This window comes from Phasianus colchicus, chromosome 9, assembly GCF_987193195.1.
Source record: "Phasianus colchicus chromosome 9, bPhaCol1.hap1.1, whole genome shotgun sequence".
Taxonomy (NCBI): Eukaryota; Metazoa; Chordata; class Aves; order Galliformes; family Phasianidae; genus Phasianus; species Phasianus colchicus.
Genome location: NC_143444.1, coordinates 30,573,261 through 30,580,737, shown reverse-complemented (window position 1 = coordinate 30,580,737; position 7,477 = coordinate 30,573,261).

Here is a 7,477-nt window from a genome sequence, read left to right as displayed (position 1 = left end):
CCCCGGCGGAGCCCCCGCGCGGCCCGGCCCTGCAGCGCCCCCTGCCGGCCGCTCCGCGCGCCGCCTCCCGCCCCGCGGCCCCGGGGAGGCGCTCGCTTCGCGCCGCCGGGCGCCATTTTGCCCCGCTCGGCCGTCGGGGCTCTGTGGGGAGCGGGTTTGTGGGAAGGCTGGAATCGCCCCGCTTCGATCGTCTCTGCCTCTGCCTTTGCCTGCCCTGTGCGCCAGAGCCTCCCAAAGTGTACCCTGCTGAGCTCTTTGGCTGCACCGCTTTACTTTTAAGATCGTTTCCATTGAAATGAGGCAAAGAAACCACGAGCTCACAGTCTGGGAAAGCGATCTCTCAGCTGCCCTTCACACACAAGTTGAGAGGTTTCTAATTTTCCCCTCAGCGAGCTTAAAACTCGCTGTGCATCTCCTCTTCCTGTCAGTCAGGAGCTCAGAAGCCCACCTGGCACCTGAGGAACTCTTTTCAAGCCTCCCTGCCACAGTGAAATCAACATTTAACACACTCGTTATCTGCAAGGTCGGTCCCCTCTGCCGCCCCAAGCGCCGCTTCGCGCCCGTTGTGCCATGGCTGCGGGCAGAGGGGCGCCGCCAAACAACCGTCCGTGACAACTGCTCTCCGTTCGGAACGATCGCTTCCCCAGGACTCTGAGGTTGGGGGCAGGATTTTGGAAGTCAGAATCTGTTTAACAAGAAGTTAATAAGCAGAATGGGAACAAGGACAGGATTAAAAGATTTTTTTCCTTGTTTCCTCCTGAATCACACCCCCACTCCACCCCCCCCCTCCCCCTCAGGTTTGCTTTCTGCCGTATGAATCTCGTGTTTCTCATCAGACACTAACAGAGCCCCAGGAGGACCAAACCCAGATAAGCGCCTAGCTGTGTGTTAGGGAAGGAGATGGAGGCCTCTCAATTGGCTTCTGACACAAAGAACCAGGAGCTGAGATGGTTCAAGAGCTAAGCTGACAGTTACCTCCTTAGAGCAGAGAAGTTTCTCCCTGTTTAGGACCTCGACCCACCTTTCTGGGTGGTTCTTTAGCACTTATCTTTGCTCCTTAGTCCTTAAAGGACAGGGAACAGAGTGTGCCACAGGTGAGGGCCAGGTCCAGTGATGATGGTCGAGTCAGACAGGTCTGTGGCGGTAGGAGAGGTTTGAGGTCAAGTAGGGAATTCCCTCCAGAAACCAGCAGGGCCCATGACCAGTCGTAGCTGAGGTAATGTTACAAACATTCCTGTGAATAGCACAGATAGGGGCTCAAACACAGTCCCTAGGCAATGGGCTTGGGGCAGGCCCTAAGTAAGCCCAGTCAGGGCCATCAAGACCCATAAGAGCCCTCAGGGCCCCAACACTTACCATGTAGTTACAGAGGAAATGTCAGTGAGAAGGTCAGGCTGTACAGCTGAGATAGGATTTCTGCAACACCAGCCTGGGCTCACTTGCCCTGGCCCTCTAGGGTGACGTTTCAAGTTATTTCTGAGCTGATCTAACTAACAGCAAGTTGACCACAATAAACAGATCTCTGCTTTCCATATGCTCATCGCAGCAAGTCCACTCAGCCACCGATCATGTGGAAAACATCTTCTGATGGGACAAAAGAGAGCAGTGTTCCTCCAGCTCAGCCTCGTGGGCCAATCCCCACTGCTGGGGTCACCTGGGCCCAGGGATAACCTATGGCCAGTGCCTAGGGACACCACAGAAGTCTGTGGCAGATCAGGAAACTGCACATAGATTCCCCAAGTCTTTGGTTTGCTTCTTAGATGTTAGATACAGGCTCTGTGAAAGGGTAAATAGTTTGTAATTAAAAAACAAACCACTTATTTTTAGCTACAAATCTACCAAAGTGCATGCAATTAGCGAATATAAATCACTTCCTGGCTTGAAGACTGTTCAGCACAGCACATAAATGAAAGTTAAAACATACGTTTGGGGAATACATACTACATCTGCTCTTAATCTGCAGCATTTTGAAATCAATACAAATATTCTCCCTACTTTTCCTTGAACATGCTGCACTCTGTCATACCACAGTGGAAGAACTAAAAATACATTAAACAAAGGAACCAGAGCGGACACAGCCCTGAACACCCCAAAAAGAATAATGCAGAGTATTTGTAAGGATCTGATGGCAAGAAGTAGTCAAGGTAATTGCACACTGCGAGGTGGGTGGACAAATTAGAGGCAGTTTCTCCTACATGGTTTGCAGGATGCTGCAGAGATGCGATGCACAGATAGAGGTTGAGGAGGTGGCTCTGGGGAGAAGAGCCCGCTGCTTGAAGCATGACTGTGTGTTTTAAAACAAGGAGAGGCTTGTAGTCAGCGTCACTGAGGAATCGGTTCCTGCAGGGAAAATGTATTACACACAAAATCTTTTTTTTTCTTTTTTTTTTTTTTTTAATGAAAAGATATCTAAGAAGCTGGCTGTCTGGGAATGATTTGTAAGTACAATAAACTTAACAAGAGGATGATAAGCAAAATATTCTAAGAGAACAGTGTCAGAAGTACAGCAAGCAAAGAGAGAGACTCAACAGTGTGTGTTCTTAAGTATTGTGTCACATTATAAGAAAGTTCTTGTTTTCCTTTCCATCTCTCATACTCCCATTAATCTATTCCAGATCTTCCTCATTTCAACCACCGAGGCCTAACAATCATCCTCTGCCCACTTGAAATGCAACTAGAATCAGAGCCCAGTGAGGCTTCCAGGGTGAAAGCTGAAGGCAGGGCCAGGCCCTGCACTGATTCCTAAAATCCACGTACCCACGGAAAGTCCTCATTTAAATCTGAGTTCACCACTGATCTTTAAATGCTGCCATGGTGTAGGAAACAGCAATTGGTGGTACTTATTGAGTACTGGAGACTAACAAATCTCTGTGCTTACGCTGACAACTCTTTAGGGTGGGAATTCTGTCTGGCAGCAGCGCTGACGTTGTCTCAATGAGCGCATCCTTCATTTCCCAGCTGAGTTTTCTGGAGTGAGTGCAGTCCAAATAATGACATATTTCAGTGTGTCTGTAGGAGGAGGGATGCACAGCCCCTCCAGGGCCTCCCTTCATTTGGGGACCAAGAAAGCCAAGGAGTAGGTAGGTGTGCTGGTGTCAGTGTGCACAGCCCTGCTTCCTTCTCAAGCTGAAATGTCTTTGCCTGAAGAGGAAAGCAAAGGACTGGGGAGCCACAGATGGCAGTGGGAGAAAGCATTGCCAGGGGTCGGAGGGCAGGCTGTATCCCTGGGGAGTGGTAGCAGGGAGGACCGGGAGGCTGAGCTCTTGTTCAGATAATCCAGCTCGGTCTGTGATCTGGGAGTACTTTGAAAATTGGCAGCAGGCAATGGAAAAGATAAAGGCAAAAGCCTTGAAACAGACCACAATTCTTTGCCTTTCATATGTGTACTAAGTTGGAATTTTATATATATAGCAGAAGGACTCTGTTCTTTATATTCTTGAATTACATAGCTCCGTAACATGTAATGTTACCCTTCTGGAAGAACATGGGTAATAGAATGGGACACAAACACCAGTGACTACTTAATAACACATGCAAACATGGGGATGCTTATTATGCATTATTTTTGTTGTTATTATTTTCATAACCGCATGCTGACACCCGGCGTTTCATCAGATTCAGTATCCCTTCCAAAGCATTAATTCAACACCCAGACAAAGCGCAGAGCAGGACAGGCAACAGGAGCAGCATGCAGCAGTGATGCTTCCAAGTCCCACAGCTGGTGATTTACACTGAGTTGCTGAGCTTTGTAAGGATCTTTCAATAGGAAAGCATTGCAATTGTTTCATCTCTGATTTCCTCATTACCCCAAGAAGTAAGTCTCCAAAAGCAGGTAATGGATTGAGTTTAGTTTGGGCATGATCAGGTTTGTGCAAAATATGTCAGGTGAAGGCCCTTACTGTCAAAGGGCCCACAATTTCTCTTACAGAGTTTGTTTGCTTTTTGCAAGAGGAATCACTTGACCCAGTCCTCAACAACTGAATTCAGGGAGGAGGTCATTAAAGCAATACTTTGGAAAACTGAACTACCCTCACACTCGTTTGCCTCCAACCACGACTTCACACCATGTCAGACGACCTCACGGGCAGCCCCAGCCCAACGTGTAGTGAGCAGCACTGCCAGGAAAGGGCCACGGCATCCGGTCTGTACCTCCCAATTCTCCACATAAATTAATGGGGAAGTGGTCCCCCAGTCATCACCATGAGCAAGGGAGATTTCACCACCTTCCTAAACAATGTCATCTTTGTTGCCAGGCCTGCAAAGCAGTAAAATACTCCAGTCATTAGGGGGAGAAGAATGTCACAAATTTTGCAAGAGAAGAACAGATTCCAGAATTCGTGGTTTGACAGGTTAATAAGAAGGCCTGCACATTTGCCTTTACAATTTATTTACTTGTAAGCCTGCACTGGGATTTTGTTAGGGATTTGGCATCTTAAACAGGTTTTTATTCCAACATTTCAATTCACCTTTAAGGCTTTCAATTAAGACAAAATCAGTAAAGATCCATTGGTGGAATTTGCATGGAAGTTGGCTGGGGTTGCCAAAAGCATGATAGGGGTATCGGCTTTATAGACTTGTACTGTACTATCTAACATCTTGTATTTTCCACTCATTTTGCATGTAAAACTTTTATTGATATCAGCGTGAGCGTAACGCGCCACTAAAATGGGGACCGTGCCCGTAGGACACAGAATGATGTCAGGTACCCTGGTTAGTTACAGCAGTTCAGCTGCACTAAATCTCCATGTTGAATATTTGGTTTAGTTCCCCCATAAACTTTGTCTGCTGGATTTATATATTTTGGCTCCTTTTATTTTGACTCTGGTGGCTTCATTTGCAGTGGGCCTAAATGACTGCAATCCCACTCACACAGCAACAAATCCGCAGCGCAGTGGGTATTTCTCCTTATATAAATAAAGGGCCTCATCTGGCTAGGTGCTGGATGGACAAACTTGTTCGGGTTTCCAGGAGATCTGAAAGCCCTCTGCACCTCCAGAGAGAAATCCCAGCCCTCACATCAGCCACATATTTGTGGTCATCTTCTACAGCCCTTTGTCAGGATCAGATCACACAGCACAGGGGCTTATCTTTTCCTTTGATCACAAACACTGAAATATTTATTTTCTATTTTCCTGACTGACCATAGCACACTTCTATCTGCAACGTGGATTCTGTGAACAATGATGATGTGGCAGTTTTTCTTCTCTGTGAAATTCAATGTTCACTCATGTGGGTGTGTTTTCTGAAATAAAGCAGTATTTCAGTAATGGCTTCAGTGGGATATTTTAATTCTTTTCCTCTACTTAGAAGGTTTTTTTCTAATCCATTTCAATTCCAGCGAAAACGTCTCTGATCTGATAAAGGAGATGAAGTCACTGCATAGGCTTACTATTTTATTTCCATAAGGTTTGAAAGTTTTGTTCCCTGCAGTGTTTTGGAGCCCAGGAGCATTCATCTGTTTTGTAAAAGGAAAGTTCCATGGAGCAACATTTGGTCACCGTTGTCTGAATTTCATTATTCAGTTCTCCAGACTAGCAGAGGGGAAAAGTGCAAGTTAGCTGGGTCACAGTCTGAAATGTGAGAGCAGTCAACTTTTTCTGAAGTTTATGGGAATGAAAGGAAATTTAATACTGTTCAAAAGAGAGATTTAAAGTTGCATCATGTGAAAACAATTGGAGAAGTTTAATCCTGAGGTCTTGGGTTATTTTGTAACTTACATGACCATTCGTCAGCCTGCAAAGGATGAAGTTGGCTTTGCCTCTGTTAACAGTTGGCCTCTGTTTGGAGTGGCACTGTGATGCCAAAGGAACAAATGCAAGAAATGTTGGTTTTATAGACCACGATTAACTCTTTTCTTCTTTATGCTTTTCAGCTCAAACCCTTCCTGCTCGTCTCCTCTGGGCTGCCAGCACTGATCTCCTAGCACTCTCAGCAACTCGTGCTGACAAGCTCTTTGTGTACAAGGGTTTGCAGAGCTCCACAGTTTCTTAGTTTTAAAATGCTGAATACGTATCCAATATTTAACCTTTACCTCTCAAACTGCTTCAGGGCTCATTCGTTTCTTTGTACGTGGAATAAAAGCAATGGGACTCTGGGAAGTAACTCAATACTTTGTGTTTTGTTATATTTCTTGAGTTATTACTTATGCTAAAAGATGTCCATTAAAACATTCTTTACATCTGTATTAGTTTCTATGTGTTATACAAAACTAAAAATCCACAGAGCTTTATATGTATAAAAATTAGAGATGTCTTCCAGATAATTCTACCACAAACTCCACCCTTTGCAAATCCCTTACTGCTGAGAAAATGCTCTCAAAAGGTGCTCCCTCCCCAGCATCCTGTCTCTCTCCTACCACTGCCAGTCACCTCCTCTCTGGTTTCAGCATCCCACCACTGCCTTTGGTGACCACTCAAGGTCTCTCATGACCTGGATTTAAAATAATGCCAAATTTTATTAATGGGAAAAAAATGAAGGGCGTCAAAATAAAGCAAGCTTGTTTCTTGAAAACTTGTTTCTTATGTTTTTAAATGCTGTTTTGTAGTATTTAATCCCACAACAAGATTAACTTTTAAGAAGATCTCTGGGGTTTGCGTTGGCCTCACTGCTCTGTGCAGCAGGTAGGAGTGCTGGAGCTCAGGGAACGAGACATAGCACAAAGATATCCCCTTGCTTCTCCTTTTGGACTAAATATTCCTGGTTGCCCAGCAGTGCCTTGGTGTCCCCATACAGAGTTTTTGTCTGTATTCTGAGCAGGGTGAGTGCCGAGCTGCTGCTGTTGGGATGCTGCACACCCACAGGGCACAGGGCACAGGGCCATGGCATGGAGCTGCCATACAACCTGACAAGACGTGGCTTAAGTCATGCTGCTTGGACTAGTAGTGCCTGACAAGCTCTTTCCCTTTGATTCTCAGTGATTTTCATTTAGAAGTTGCTTACACTAGTTGTAAAAATTTAACTTTGCATGTATTTTTTCCAGGCAGTGCTTCATTACTTCAGTTTCCCTTGCAGCATGTCCATACAGACAATCACTGAAGTGCAGCGCTGAGGCATTCCCACATCTATTGCTACTACAAACACTGCAGTTGCTATGGAACATATTCTTTGCTTCAAGTTATCCATACGTATTACAACATCTTTTAATAGGACAAACCCACACAGCTCGGGTTGTATGGCCCAAACTCCTGGTGGGAGCTGCTGCTGGGCTCTGCTTTTGTGGACACTATGGAGGACGTTATAAAACCAGCTGTGTCTGCAAGCTTACCTGATCGTACAGCAACTCCTCAATCACACGAGTTGGACCTATACAAAGGGAATTCCAGTTGATGCTGAAAACACAGACAAATGGAAAATGGCAGATGGTAAAGGGAGATACTGATCTAGAAGTCTGCTCCTGTACCACATAAGAGAAAAATCCAGAAGGGAAAAACTAGAAGGGAAAAAATATTATGCATGGAGAAGATGGAACGTTGGAAAA